Here is a 16004-nt window from a genome sequence, read left to right on the forward strand (position 1 = left end):
ATTTGTCTGTCCTTCTATCCATGTATTTGTTTGTTCATTTAGCACCATCAACATACATGACACCTCCCATTAAAAAAAAATTGGCAGCCTGCCAAAGTTGTAGAATATACTCTAAAATTCATGTGCACACACACGAAGAAAGGACTAATACAAATTTAGAACTAATGCACTGCAATGGTGAAACAAATTATTCAGATCCAAATGAGGAGTTTGTTTCCTCAATCCTTAATGAATAGTGTCCCCCCCCCCCCGCTCCTTCCAAGACTTAGCTATCATAATTTTCACCGCCACAAAAATATATTGGCACATCATCTTTACTGGTCCTCTCTGAAACAGGCCCAGTAAGCATCTTTCTGGGTTTTTCTTAACCTTTTTAGAAATTACTAGCTGTGCCCGGCCACATGTTGCTTATGGAATTGTTTGTTGACCAGGTGGAATAGCAGTGAATAGCCTTGCAGCCTCAAAGCCTGGTCGTTTTCTTCTTATGCGAATTCTTGTTTGGTGAGCTGGAATAAATGGAATAAGCTTTCTGCTTGGAAGGCTGGGTACTTGCGTTCTAGGGGAATGGTTTTTTTGGCCAATATGAATTGCACTGAATAGCCTTGCTGCTTCAAAGCCTGGCCACTTTCTATATAGGGGCATCCTTCCTTGGGCAAGTTGAATGGGACGGAGTAGCCTTGTGGCTTCAAAACCTGAGGGTTTTCCATCTAGGGGAAATTTTGGTTGGCCAGGTTGAACAGCACTGAATAGTCTCGCTTCAAAGCCTGGCCGCTTTTTACATAGGGCCATTCTTCGTTGGCCAGGTTGAATGGGACAGAATAGTCTCATGGCTTCAAAGCCTGGGGGTTTTCTATCTAGGAGAAATCTTGGTTGGCTAGGCTGAACAGCACTGAATAGCCTTGCTGCTTGCAAGTCTGAATGCTGCAATTAGCCACCTTGATTAACATTTAATGGCCTTGCAGCTTCAAAACCTGCCTGCTTCCTGCTTGGGGGAAGTGTTAGCTGGCCCTGGTTGTTTCCTTTCTAGAATTTCCCTGTTTTCAGAGTGTTGCTCTTTATTTACTGTCCTGATTTTAGAGATTATATTGTTCTGTAATATTATACCACAGTAATTATTATATATTATATTTATAATCTGCTTTCATCTGCTTAGAACTGGATTATAAGAGCCCCATTCTACACAACTGTATAAAATCCACACTGAACCGGATTATATGGCAGTGTGGACTCAAGATAATCCAGTTCAAAGCAGATACAGTGTATTATCTGCCTTGGCATTCTGGGTTATTTAAATGTATGGAAAGGCCTTGAGACTACACTGCCATATAATCCAGTTCAAATCAGATAATCTGTATTTTATAGGCAGTGGCCTGAGTGAAGAGACCCTGGAGCCATTGGGGCTTAGTGGGTTGCTAGGAGACAAAGTGGGCAGAGCCTACCCTTCTAACTGGCAGTAAGGGGGGAAAAACAGTTCTTTCTCTTCCTCTAATTTGGGCTTTATGTTTTTAGGGTTTTTTGTTTGAAAGATATAGTTTTGACTATGTCTTCTGTGGCCAAATTTGGTGTGATTGGGTTCAGTTTTGCTGTTTACTCCATAATAATGTGCCACATTACATTATATATATACAGTAGAATCTCGGTTATCCGATTTAAACAGGCGGACCCCAACTCGGGTTACCTGGATTAATCGGATAACCCAGATTCTAGGCCCAGGCGCCTAGCGGAGGGAGGAAACTAATCACTCTGGCAGGCGCTTGGACCCAGGGAAGTGGAAGGCATGTCGCTGGTTAGCGACATGCCTCGCACTTCTCTAAAGGCCCAAGCACCGGGCAAAGGGAGTTATAATGTTATGTGACATGGTAGGGGCTTCCAACATCTTGTTGGGCTTGCTAGGTGTTTTGGACTTCAACTCCCACAATTCATAACAGCCAGTAGTCTGTTAGGGATTGTGGGAGTTGAAGTCCTAAAACTCCTAGAGGGACCATGTTTGTGTGAGGGATTTTGGTGGCCATTTCTGCAGCAGTGTCTCTCTTTGCCTGCCCTCATTTGGGAGTCTGTTCAAGCCTCCTTTTGCCCGCTGGCCTCTGAGGGCAGAGAGAGCAAGGGAAAGGGAAGGAAGGGCTTTTTTCTTTTCCCTCCCTCCCTCGCCGGACTTGCTTCTCTCTCTTTCCTCCTCTCTGGAGTGATGGAGGGCATGGAGCAAAGGACGGACAGGAGGAAGAAGGTAGGATAGCCATGGCCTGCCTACCTGCCGTGTACTGTCTTCCCTCTCAGTGGACGCTTTTTCCTGAGGGGTAAGGTACTTGGGACGTCGTGGCCACTTGTAATCCGCTGTCGAGGCAAGGACACTAACAGTTTTAACTGCTCCATTGGGCTTCAGGTAGTGTTGCATCAGCCTCGGAGTGACGTGTTTGTTTCTTGGGGGGGCTGCTCCGTGTGTGCGCAGAATGCAGTATTGCGTTTTTGGGTATTTTTCTGGCATTTCCACGTAGTATGGTATTGTTTTTTTGATGTAAAAACACAGAACGGATGACTATGTCTTTTGTTGCCAAATATGGTGTTATTTCCTCCAGTAGTTTTGCGGTTGAAGTTAAGAGAAAAACGGTCAGAACATTTTTATATATATACATGCATAACATGTTTTCTCTCGTGGAACCCGCTATTGAAAATTTAAATCCCTTTTACCATAGAGATTCCCAATTATCCAAATCTAGATTTTTGATACGTTTCTGGCGCAGGATATCATTACGGTTTATTTTGATGATTTTCTCGTTTATACTCTAGAACAATGTGGTCCAACCTTTAGGGTTAGGGTTAGGGTTAGGGCTAGGGTTGGGGTTAGGGTTTGGGTTTGGGTTAGGGTTAAGGTTAAGGTTAAGGTTTGGCTTTGGCTTTGGCTTTGGGTTGGGGTTGGGGTTGGGGTGGAGTTAGAGTTAGAGTTGTTAGAGTTAGAGCTAGAGTTGAGAGATTTTGTTGAGTTTTAGGGTTACGGTTAGGGTTAGGGTTAGGGTTTGGGTTGGGATGGAGGTTGGAGTAAAGTTAGAAGTAGGGTTAGGGTTTGGGTTAGGGTTAGGGTTGAGTTAGATAGAGTGAGAGATTTTGTTGAGTTTTAGGGTTAGCGTTAGTTTAGATAGAGTGAGAGATTTTGTTTAGGGTTAGGGTTAGGGTTGGGTTAGTTAGGGTTATGGTTGGGTTAGTTAGGGTTAGGGTTAGGGTTGGGGTTGGGGTTAGGGTAGGGTTAGTGTTAGGGTTAGGGTTCAGGGTAGGGTTAGTGTTAGGGTTAGGGTGGAGTTAGAGTTAGAGCTAGAGTTAATGTGAGAGATTTTGTTGAGTTTTAGGGTTAGGGTTACGGTTACGGTTAGGGTTAGGGTTAGGGTTAGGGTTAGGGTTAGGGTTAGGGTTAGGGTTAGGGTGGAGTTAGAGTTAGAGCTAGGGTTAGGGTTAGGGATAGGGTCAGGGTCTGGGTTTGGGTTTGGGTTTGGGATGGGTTTGGGGTTGCGTTATGGTTAGGGTTTGGGTTCGGGTTAGGGTTCGGGTTGGGGTAAAGTTAGAATTAGGGTAAGAATTAGGGTTAGGGTTAGGGTTGAGTTAGATAGAGTGAGAGATTTTGATGTGTGTAAAGAAGTGTGATGACAGGGATGGAATCTTTTTGGATCCCACCGCTGCCACCAAATGTAAAGAAGTGTGATGACAGGGATGGAATCTTTTTGGACCCCACCGCTGCCACCTTCTACCTCTATGTATCCACTTTTCAATGTTGTCGCTGCCACCACCTTTGAAAGATGCTTTGCTCAAATAATAAGCAACATTTGAAGAAACAGTAACTTGTTTATTTATAGCACAAAGCTTGATGGTTGCAAGAATGTTATATCTTGAGGTGAACGATGTTACTTCTGTACAGTAAATGTTGCAAGATTTCTCAATAGTTTCACTGAGCTTAGTATGGTATCAGCTTTATATTACTTGTTTCTTTCAGTTAGGAATACTGTCCTTCTTGAACTTAGTTGACCTGTACCCGATCAAACTTGGATTGGGGAGTTTAACTGGTTAACCCTAGTCCTCCTTGACTTAGGGATATAGCCTCAGCTCTTTAGTTATTCCTACTAAAGACTCAGCAACTTTAATTTTAGCCCTTCTCCGCTAAAACTCTCTAGCTGCTCAACTTCCTCCCACAATCTCTTTTTTTCGATCACCCTCCTTTCTCACTGAACAGAACCAACTGCTCTGCTCAACCGACAAACTCCAACTGCCGAATTCCAACTGCTAAATTTTTGAATTCTAAGGCTTCCACCAGCAAGGTGAAGCCACGCCCCTTTTCCTGGCCATGCCTTAGAGGCTCCCAGCTTCTGTATAAGAATAGCTGAAATATACAACCTTAAACAGTCAACCCTAACATAGCAATCATGAATAAAACACAATGATCATGACATCTTTACAATGTGTTTTAGGGTTAAGGTTAGGGTTAGGGTTGTGTTAGATAGAGTGATTTTGTTTAGGGTTAGGGTTAGGGTTAGGGTTGTTAGAGTTAGAGCTAGAATTAATGTGAGAGATTTTGTTGAGTTTTAAGGTTAGGGTTACGGTTAGGGTTACTTTTAGGGTTAGGGTTAGGGTTAGGGTTGTGGTCGTGGTCAGGGTTGGGGTCGGGGTCGGTTTCGGGTTAGGGTTAGGGTTAGAGATAGGGTCAGGGTCTGGGTTTGTGTTTGGGTTGGGTTTGGGGTTGTGTTAGGGTTAGGGTTAGGGTTTTTGTTAGGGTTAGGGTTAGGTTTCGGGTTGGGATGGGGGTTGGGGTAAAGTTAGAATTAGGGTAAGGGTTAGGGTTATGGTTAGGGTTATGGTTGAGGTAAATAGAGTGAGAGATTTTGTTGAGTTTTAGGGTTATAGTTTGGGTTAGGGTTGGGTTAGATAGAATGAGATATTTTGGTTAGGGCTAGGGTTGGGTTAGTTAGGGTTAGGGTTAGGTTAGTTAGGGTTGGGGTTGCACTTGGGGTTGGACCTGGGCTTGGGGTTGGGGTTGGGGTTGGGGCTGGGGTAGGGTTCTGGTTAGGGTTAGGGTTCTGGTTAGGGTTAGGGTTAGGATTCTGTTTAGGGTTAGGGTTAGGGTTAGTGTTCGGGTGGAGTTAATGTGAGAGATTTTGTTGAGTTTTAGGGTTAGGGTTACGGTTACGGTTAGGTTTACTTTTATGGTTAGGGTTAGGGTTAGGGTTGGGGATAGGGTCAGGTTCTGGGTTTGGGTTTTGGATTGGGTTTGGGGTTACGTTAGGGTTAGGGTTAGGGTTCGGTTAGTATGGTTTTTTTTTTTTTTATGTAGAAACACAGAACGGATGACTATGTCTTTTGTTGCCAAATTTGGTGTTATTTGCTCCAGTAGTTTTGTGGTTTAAGTTAAGGGAAACACAGTCAGAACATTTATATGCAAAATTGTTTTCTCTAGCGGATCCCGCTATTGAAAATTTAAATCCCTTTTACCATAGAGATTCCCAATTATCCAAATCTAGATTTTTGATACGTTTCTGGCGCAGGATATCATTACGGTTTATTTTGATGATTTTCTCGTTTATACTCTAGAACAATGTGGTCCAACCTTTAGGGTTAGGGTTAGGGTTAGGGCTAGGGTTGGGGTTAGGGTTTGGGTTTGGGTTAGGGTTAAGGTTAAGGTTAAGGTTTGGCTTTGGCTTTGGGTTGGGGTTGGGGTTGGGGTGGAGTTAGAGTTAGAGTTGTTAGAGTTAGAGCTAGAGTTAATGTGAGAGATTTTGTTGAGTCTTAGGGTTACGGTTAGGGTTAGGGTTAGGGTTTGGGTTGGGATGGAGGTTGGAGTAAAGTTAGAAGTAGGGTTAGGGTTTGGGTTAGGGTTAGGGTTGAGTTAGATAGAGTGAGAGATTTTGTTGAGTTTTAGGGTTAGCGTTAGTTTAGATAGAGTGAGAGATTTTGTTTAGGGTTAGGGTTAGGGTTGGGTTAGTTAGAGTTAGGGTTATGGTTGGGTTAGTTAGGGTTAGGGTTAGGGTTGGGGTTGGGGTTAGGGTAGGGTTAGTGTTAGGGTTAGGGTTTGGGGTAGGGTTAGTGTTAGGGTTAGGGTGGAGTTAGAGTTAGAGCTAGAGTTAATGTGAGAGATTTTGTTGAGTTTTAGGGTTAGGGTTACGGTTAGGGTTAGGGTTAGGGTTAGGGTTAGGGTTAGGGTTTGGGTTAGGGTTAGGGTTAGGGTTAGGGTGGAGTTAAAGTTAGAGCTAGGGTTAGGGTTAGGGATAGGGTCAGGGTCTGGGTTTGGGTTTGGGTTTGGGTTGGGTTTGGGGTTGCGTTATGGTTAGGGTTTGGGTTCGGGTTAGGGTTCGGGTTGGGGTAAAGTTAGAATTAGGGTAAGAGTTAGAGTTAGGGTTAGGGTTGAGTTAGATAGAGTGAGAGATTTTGATGTGTGTAAAGAAGTGTGATGACAGGGATGGAATCTTTTTGGATCCCACCGCTGCCACCAAATGTAAAGAAGTGTGATGACAGGGATGGAATCTTTTTGGACCCCACCGCTGCCACCTTCTACCTCTATGTATCCACTTTTCAATGTTGTCGCTGCCACCACCTTTGAAAGATGCTTTGCTCAAATAATAAGCAACATTTGAAGAAACAGTAACTTGTTTATTTATAGCACAAAGCTTGATGGTTGCAAGAATGTTATATCTTGAGGTGAACGATGTTACTTCTATACAGTAAATGTTGCAAGATTTCTCAATAGTTTCACTGAGCTTAGTATGGTATCAGCTTTATATTACTTGTTTCTTTCAGTTAGGAATACTGTCCTTCTTGAACTTAGTTGACCTGTACCCGATCAAACTTGGATTGGGGAGTTTAACTGGTTAACCCTAGTCCTCCTTGACTTAGGGATATAGCCTCAGCTCTTTAGTTATTCCTACTAAAGACTCAGCAACTTTAATTTTAGCCCTTCTCCGCTAAAACTCTCTAGCTGCTCAACTTCCTCCCACAATCTCTTTTTTTCGATCACCCTCCTTTCTCACTGAACAGAACCAACTGCTCTGCTCAACCGACAAACTCCAACTGCCGAATTCCAACTGCTAAATTTTTGAATTCTAAGGCTTCCAGCAGCAAGGTGAAGCCACGCCCCTTTTCCTGGCCATGCCTTAGAGGCTCCCAGCTTCTGTATAAGAATAGCTGAAATATACAACCTTAAACAGTCAACCCTAACATAGCAATCATGAATAAAACACAATGATCATGACATCTTTACAATGTGTTTTAGGGTTAAGGTTAGGGTTAGGGTTGTGTTAGATAGAGTGATTTTGTTTAGGGTTAGGGTTAGGGTTAGGGTTGTTAGAGTTAGAGCTAGAATTAATGTGAGAGATTTTGTTGAGTTTTAAGGTTAGGGTTACGGTTAGGGTTACTTTTAGGGTTAGGGTTAGGGTTAGGGTTGTGGTCGTGGTCAGGGTTGGGGTCGGGGTCGGTTTCGGGTTAGGGTTAGGGTTAGAGATAGGGTCAGGGTCTGGGTTTGTGTTTGGGTTGGGTTTGGGGTTGTGTTAGGGTTAGGGTTAGGGTTTTTGTTAGGGTTAGGGTTAGGTTTCGGGTTGGGATGGGGGTTGGGGTAAAGTTAGAATTAGGGTAAGGGTTAGGGTTATGGTTAGGGTTATGGTTGAGGTAAATAGAGTGAGAGATTTTGTTGAGTTTTAGGGTTATAGTTTGGGTTAGGGTTGGGTTAGATAGAATGAGATATTTTGGTTAGGGCTAGGGTTGGGTTAGTTAGGGTTAGGGTTAGGTTAGTTAGGGTTGGGGTTGCACTTGGGGTTGGACCTGGGCTTGGGGTTGGGGTTGGGGTTGGGGCTGGGGTAGGGTTCTGGTTAGGGTTAGGGTTCTGGTTAGGGTTAGGGTTAGGATTCTGTTTAGGGTTAGGGTTAGGGTTAGTGTTCGGGTGGAGTTAATGTGAGAGATTTTGTTGAGTTTTAGGGTTAGGGTTACGGTTACGGTTAGGTTTACTTTTATGGTTAGGGTTAGGGTTAGGGTTGGGGATAGGGTCAGGTTCTGGGTTTGGGTTTTGGATTGGGTTTGGGGTTACGTTAGGGTTAGGGTTAGGGTTCGGTTAGTATGGTTTTTTTTTTTTTTATGTAGAAACACAGAACGGATGACTATGTCTTTTGTTGCCAAATTTGGTGTTATTTGCTCCAGTAGTTTTGTGGTTTAAGTTAAGGGAAACACAGTCAGAACATTTATATGCAAAATTGTTTTCTCTAGCGGATCCCGCTATTGAAAATTTAAATCCCTTTTACCATAGAGATTCCCAATTATCCAAATCTAGATTTTTGATACGTTTCTGGCGCAGGATATCATTACGGTTTATTTTGATGATTTTCTCGTTTATACTCTAGAACAATGTGGTCCAACCTTTAGGGTTAGGGTTAGGGTTAGGGCTAGGGTTGGGGTTAGGGTTTGGGTTTGGGTTAGGGTTAAGGTTAAGGTTAAGGTTTGGCTTTGGCTTTGGGTTGGGGTTGGGGTTGGGGTGGAGTTAGAGTTAGAGTTGTTAGAGTTAGAGCTAGAGTTAATGTGAGAGATTTTGTTGAGTTTTAGGGTTACGGTTAGGGTTAGGGTTAGGGTTTGGGTTGGGATGGAGGTTGGAGTAAAGTTAGAAGTAGGGTTAGGGTTTGGGTTAGGGTTAGGGTTGAGTTAGATAGAGTGAGAGATTTTGTTGAGTTTTAGGGTTAGCGTTAGTTTAGATAGAGTGAGAGATTTTGTTTAGGGTTAGGGTTAGGGTTGGGTTAGTTAGAGTTAGGGTTATGGTTGGGTTAGTTAGGATTAGGGTTAGGGTTGGGGTTGGGGTTAGGGTAGGGTTAGTGTTAGGGTTAGGGTTCGGGGTAGGGTTAGTGTTAGGGTTAGGGTGGAGTTAGAGTTAGAGCTAGAGTTAATGTGAGAGATTTTGTTGAGTTTTAGGGTTAGTGTTAGGGTTAGGGTTAGGGTTAGGGTTAGGGTTAGGGTTTGGGTTAGGGTTTGGGTTAGGGTTAGGGTTAGGGTTAGGGTTAGGGTTAGGGTTAGGGTGGAGTTAAAGTTAGAGCTAGGGTTAGGGTTAGGGATAGGGTCAGGGTCTGGGTTTGGGTTTGGGTTTGGGTTGGGTTTGGGGTTGCGTTATGGTTAGGGTTTGGGTTCGGGTTAGGGTTCGGGTTGGGGTAAAGTTAGAATTAGGGTAAGAGTTAGGGTTAGGGTTAGGGTTGAGTTAGATAGAGTGAGAGATTTTGATGTGTGTAAAGAAGTGTGATGACAGGGATGGAATCTTTTTGGATCCCACCGCTGCCACCAAATGTAAAGAAGTGTGATGACAGGGATGGAATCTTTTTGGACCCCACCGCTGCCACCTTCTACCTCTATGTATCCACTTTTCAATGTTGTCGCTGCCACCACCTTTGAAAGATGCTTTGCTCAAATAATAAGCAACATTTGAAAAAACAGTAACTTGTTTATTTATAGCACAAAGCTTGATGGTTGCAAGAATGTTATATCTTGAGGTGAACGATGTTACTTCTATACAGTAAATGTTGCAAGATTTCTCAATAGTTTCACTGAGCTTAGTATGGTATCAGCTTTATATTACTTGTTTCTTTCAGTTAGGAATACTGTCCTTCTTGAACTTAGTTGACCTGTACCCGATCAAACTTGGATTGGGGAGTTTAACTGGTTAACCCTAGTCCTCCTTGACTTAGGGATATAGCCTCAGCTCTTTAGTTATTCCTACTAAAGACTCAGCAACTTTAATTTTAGCCCTTCTCCGCTAAAACTCTCTAGCTGCTCAACTTCCTCCCACAATCTCTTTTTTTCGATCACCCTCCTTTCTCACTGAACAGAACCAACTGCTCTGCTCAACCGACAAACTCCAACTGCCGAATTCCAACTGCTAAATTTTTGAATTCTAAGGCTTCCAGCAGCAAGGTGAAGCCACGCCCCTTTTCCTGGCCATGCCTTAGAGGCTCCCAGCTTCTGTATAAGAATAGCTGAAATATACAACCTTAAACAGTCAACCCTAACATAGCAATCATGAATAAAACACAATGATCATGACATCTTTACAATGTGTTTTAGGGTTAAGGTTAGGGTTAGGGTTGTGTTAGATAGAGTGATTTTGTTTAGGGTTAGGGTTAGGGTTAGGGTTGTTAGAGTTAGAGCTAGAATTAATGTGAGAGATTTTGTTGAGTTTTAAGGTTAGGGTTACGGTTAGGGTTACTTTTAGGGTTAGGGTTAGGGTTAGGGTTGTGGTCGTGGTCAGGGTTGGGGTCGGGGTCGGTTTCGGGTTAGGGTTAGGGTTAGAGATAGGGTCAGGGTCTGGGTTTGTGTTTGGGTTGGGTTTGGGGTTGTGTTAGGGTTAGGGTTAGGGTTTTTGTTAGGGTTAGGGTTAGGTTTCGGGTTGGGATGGGGGTTGGGGTAAAGTTAGAATTAGGGTAAGGGTTAGGGTTATGGTTAGGGTTATGGTTGAGGTAAATAGAGTGAGAGATTTTGTTGAGTTTTAGGGTTATAGTTTGGGTTAGGGTTGGGTTAGATAGAATGAGATATTTTGGTTAGGGCTAGGGTTGGGTTAGTTAGGGTTAGGGTTAGGTTAGTTAGGGTTGGGGTTGCACTTGGGGTTGGACCTGGGCTTGGGGTTGGGGTTGGGGTTGGGGCTGGGGTAGGGTTCTGGTTAGGGTTAGGGTTCTGGTTAGGGTTAGGGTTAGGATTCTGTTTAGGGTTAGGGTTAGGGTTAGTGTTCGGGTGGAGTTAATGTGAGAGATTTTGTTGAGTTTTAGGGTTAGGGTTACGGTTACGGTTAGGTTTACTTTTATGGTTAGGGTTAGGGTTAGGGTTGGGGATAGGGTCAGGTTCTGGGTTTGGGTTTTGGATTGGGTTTGGGGTTACGTTAGGGTTAGGGTTAGGGTTCGGTTAGTATGGTTTTTTTTTTTTTTATGTAGAAACACAGAACGGATGACTATGTCTTTTGTTGCCAAATTTGGTGTTATTTGCTCCAGTAGTTTTGTGGTTTAAGTTAAGGGAAACACAGTCAGAACATTTATATGCAAAATTGTTTTCTCTAGCGGATCCCGCTATTGAAAATTTAAATCCCTTTTACCATAGAGATTCCCAATTATCCAAATCTAGATTTTTGATACGTTTCTGGCGCAGGATATCATTACGGTTTATTTTGATGATTTTCTCGTTTATACTCTAGAACAATGTGGTCCAACCTTTAGGGTTAGGGTTAGGGTTAGGGCTAGGGTTGGGGTTAGGGTTTGGGTTTGGGTTAGGGTTAAGGTTAAGGTTAAGGTTTGGCTTTGGCTTTGGGTTGGGGTTGGGGTTGGGGTGGAGTTAGAGTTAGAGTTGTTAGAGTTAGAGCTAGAGTTAATGTGAGAGATTTTGTTGAGTCTTAGGGTTACGGTTAGGGTTAGGGTTAGGGTTTGGGTTGGGATGGAGGTTGGAGTAAAGTTAGAAGTAGGGTTAGGGTTTGGGTTAGGGTTAGGGTTGAGTTAGATAGAGTGAGAGATTTTGTTGAGTTTTAGGGTTAGCGTTAGTTTAGATAGAGTGAGAGATTTTGTTTAGGGTTAGGGTTAGGGTTGGGTTAGTTAGAGTTAGGGTTATGGTTGGGTTAGTTAGGGTTAGGGTTAGGGTTGGGGTTGGGGTTAGGGTAGGGTTAGTGTTAGGGTTAGGGTTTGGGGTAGGGTTAGTGTTAGGGTTAGGGTGGAGTTAGAGTTAGAGCTAGAGTTAATGTGAGAGATTTTGTTGAGTTTTAGGGTTAGGGTTACGGTTAGGGTTAGGGTTAGGGTTAGGGTTAGGGTTAGGGTTTGGGTTAGGGTTAGGGTTAGGGTTAGGGTGGAGTTAAAGTTAGAGCTAGGGTTAGGGTTAGGGATAGGGTCAGGGTCTGGGTTTGGGTTTGGGTTTGGGTTGGGTTTGGGGTTGCGTTATGGTTAGGGTTTGGGTTCGGGTTAGGGTTCGGGTTGGGGTAAAGTTAGAATTAGGGTAAGAGTTAGAGTTAGGGTTAGGGTTGAGTTAGATAGAGTGAGAGATTTTGATGTGTGTAAAGAAGTGTGATGACAGGGATGGAATCTTTTTGGATCCCACCGCTGCCACCAAATGTAAAGAAGTGTGATGACAGGGATGGAATCTTTTTGGACCCCACCGCTGCCACCTTCTACCTCTATGTATCCACTTTTCAATGTTGTCGCTGCCACCACCTTTGAAAGATGCTTTGCTCAAATAATAAGCAACATTTGAAGAAACAGTAACTTGTTTATTTATAGCACAAAGCTTGATGGTTGCAAGAATGTTATATCTTGAGGTGAACGATGTTACTTCTATACAGTAAATGTTGCAAGATTTCTCAATAGTTTCACTGAGCTTAGTATGGTATCAGCTTTATATTACTTGTTTCTTTCAGTTAGGAATACTGTCCTTCTTGAACTTAGTTGACCTGTACCCGATCAAACTTGGATTGGGGAGTTTAACTGGTTAACCCTAGTCCTCCTTGACTTAGGGATATAGCCTCAGCTCTTTAGTTATTCCTACTAAAGACTCAGCAACTTTAATTTTAGCCCTTCTCCGCTAAAACTCTCTAGCTGCTCAACTTCCTCCCACAATCTCTTTTTTTCGATCACCCTCCTTTCTCACTGAACAGAACCAACTGCTCTGCTCAACCGACAAACTCCAACTGCCGAATTCCAACTGCTAAATTTTTGAATTCTAAGGCTTCCAGCAGCAAGGTGAAGCCACGCCCCTTTTCCTGGCCATGCCTTAGAGGCTCCCAGCTTCTGTATAAGAATAGCTGAAATATACAACCTTAAACAGTCAACCCTAACATAGCAATCATGAATAAAACACAATGATCATGACATCTTTACAATGTGTTTTAGGGTTAAGGTTAGGGTTAGGGTTGTGTTAGATAGAGTGATTTTGTTTAGGGTTAGGGTTAGGGTTAGGGTTGTTAGAGTTAGAGCTAGAATTAATGTGAGAGATTTTGTTGAGTTTTAAGGTTAGGGTTACGGTTAGGGTTACTTTTAGGGTTAGGGTTAGGGTTAGGGTTGTGGTCGTGGTCAGGGTTGGGGTCGGGGTCGGTTTCGGGTTAGGGTTAGGGTTAGAGATAGGGTCAGGGTCTGGGTTTGTGTTTGGGTTGGGTTTGGGGTTGTGTTAGGGTTAGGGTTAGGGTTTTTGTTAGGGTTAGGGTTAGGTTTCGGGTTGGGATGGGGGTTGGGGTAAAGTTAGAATTAGGGTAAGGGTTAGGGTTATGGTTAGGGTTATGGTTGAGGTAAATAGAGTGAGAGATTTTGTTGAGTTTTAGGGTTATAGTTTGGGTTAGGGTTGGGTTAGATAGAATGAGATATTTTGGTTAGGGCTAGGGTTGGGTTAGTTAGGGTTAGGGTTAGGTTAGTTAGGGTTGGGGTTGCACTTGGGGTTGGACCTGGGCTTGGGGTTGGGGTTGGGGTTGGGGCTGGGGTAGGGTTCTGGTTAGGGTTAGGGTTCTGGTTAGGGTTAGGGTTAGGATTCTGTTTAGGGTTAGGGTTAGGGTTAGTGTTCGGGTGGAGTTAATGTGAGAGATTTTGTTGAGTTTTAGGGTTAGGGTTACGGTTACGGTTAGGTTTACTTTTATGGTTAGGGTTAGGGTTAGGGTTGGGGATAGGGTCAGGTTCTGGGTTTGGGTTTTGGATTGGGTTTGGGGTTACGTTAGGGTTAGGGTTAGGGTTCGGTTAGTATGGTTTTTTTTTTTTTTATGTAGAAACACAGAACGGATGACTATGTCTTTTGTTGCCAAATTTGGTGTTATTTGCTCCAGTAGTTTTGTGGTTTAAGTTAAGGGAAACACAGTCAGAACATTTATATGCAAAATTGTTTTCTCTAGCGGATCCCGCTATTGAAAATTTAAATCCCTTTTACCATAGAGATTCCCAATTATCCAAATCTAGATTTTTGATACGTTTCTGGCGCAGGATATCATTACGGTTTATTTTGATGATTTTCTCGTTTATACTCTAGAACAATGTGGTCCAACCTTTAGGGTTAGGGTTAGGGTTAGGGCTAGGGTTGGGGTTAGGGTTTGGGTTTGGGTTAGGGTTAAGGTTAAGGTTAAGGTTTGGCTTTGGCTTTGGGTTGGGGTTGGGGTTGGGGTGGAGTTAGAGTTAGAGTTGTTAGAGTTAGAGCTAGAGTTAATGTGAGAGATTTTGTTGAGTTTTAGGGTTACGGTTAGGGTTAGGGTTAGGGTTTGGGTTGGGATGGAGGTTGGAGTAAAGTTAGAAGTAGGGTTAGGGTTTGGGTTAGGGTTAGGGTTGAGTTAGATAGAGTGAGAGATTTTGTTGAGTTTTAGGGTTAGCGTTAGTTTAGATAGAGTGAGAGATTTTGTTTAGGGTTAGGGTTAGGGTTGGGTTAGTTAGAGTTAGGGTTATGGTTGGGTTAGTTAGGATTAGGGTTAGGGTTGGGGTTGGGGTTAGGGTAGGGTTAGTGTTAGGGTTAGGGTTCGGGGTAGGGTTAGTGTTAGGGTTAGGGTGGAGTTAGAGTTAGAGCTAGAGTTAATGTGAGAGATTTTGTTGAGTTTTAGGGTTAGTGTTAGGGTTAGGGTTAGGGTTAGGGTTAGGGTTAGGGTTTGGGTTAGGGTTTGGGTTAGGGTTAGGGTTAGGGTTAGGGTTAGGGTTAGGGTTAGGGTTAGGGTGGAGTTAAAGTTAGAGCTAGGGTTAGGGTTAGGGATAGGGTCAGGGTCTGGGTTTGGGTTTGGGTTTGGGTTGGGTTTGGGGTTGCGTTATGGTTAGGGTTTGGGTTCGGGTTAGGGTTCGGGTTGGGGTAAAGTTAGAATTAGGGTAAGAGTTAGGGTTAGGGTTAGGGTTGAGTTAGATAGAGTGAGAGATTTTGATGTGTGTAAAGAAGTGTGATGACAGGGATGGAATCTTTTTGGATCCCACCGCTGCCACCAAATGTAAAGAAGTGTGATGACAGGGATGGAATCTTTTTGGACCCCACCGCTGCCACCTTCTACCTCTATGTATCCACTTTTCAATGTTGTCGCTGCCACCACCTTTGAAAGATGCTTTGCTCAAATAATAAGCAACATTTGAAAAAACAGTAACTTGTTTATTTATAGCACAAAGCTTGATGGTTGCAAGAATGTTATATCTTGAGGTGAACGATGTTACTTCTATACAGTAAATGTTGCAAGATTTCTCAATAGTTTCACTGAGCTTAGTATGGTATCAGCTTTATATTACTTGTTTCTTTCAGTTAGGAATACTGTCCTTCTTGAACTTAGTTGACCTGTACCCGATCAAACTTGGATTGGGGAGTTTAACTGGTTAACCCTAGTCCTCCTTGACTTAGGGATATAGCCTCAGCTCTTTAGTTATTCCTACTAAAGACTCAGCAACTTTAATTTTAGCCCTTCTCCGCTAAAACTCTCTAGCTGCTCAACTTCCTCCCACAATCTCTTTTTTTCGATCACCCTCCTTTCTCACTGAACAGAACCAACTGCTCTGCTCAACCGACAAACTCCAACTGCCGAATTCCAACTGCTAAATTTTTGAATTCTAAGGCTTCCAGCAGCAAGGTGAAGCCACGCCCCTTTTCCTGGCCATGCCTTAGAGGCTCCCAGCTTCTGTATAAGAATAGCTGAAATATACAACCTTAAACAGTCAACCCTAACATAGCAATCATGAATAAAACACAATGATCATGACATCTTTACAATGTGTTTTAGGGTTAAGGTTAGGGTTAGGGTTGTGTTAGATAGAGTGATTTTGTTTAGGGTTAGGGTTAGGGTTAGGGTTGTTAGAGTTAGAGCTAGAATTAATGTGAGAGATTTTGTTGAGTTTTAAGGTTAGGGTTACGGTTAGGGTTACTTTTAGGGTTAGGGTTAGGGTTAGGGTTGTGGTCGTGGTCAGGGTTGGGGTCGGGGTCGGTTTCGGGTTAGGGTTAGGGTTAGAGATAGGGTCAGGGTCTGGGTTTGTGTTTGGGTTGGGTTTGGGGTTGTGTTAGGGTTAGGGTTAGGGTTTTTGTTAGGGTTAGGGTTAGGTTTCGGGTTGGGATGGGGG

The sequence above is a fragment of the Anolis carolinensis genome, chromosome 1, assembly GCF_035594765.1.
Source record: "Anolis carolinensis isolate JA03-04 chromosome 1, rAnoCar3.1.pri, whole genome shotgun sequence".
NCBI classification, from domain to species: domain Eukaryota; kingdom Metazoa; phylum Chordata; class Lepidosauria; order Squamata; family Dactyloidae; genus Anolis; species Anolis carolinensis.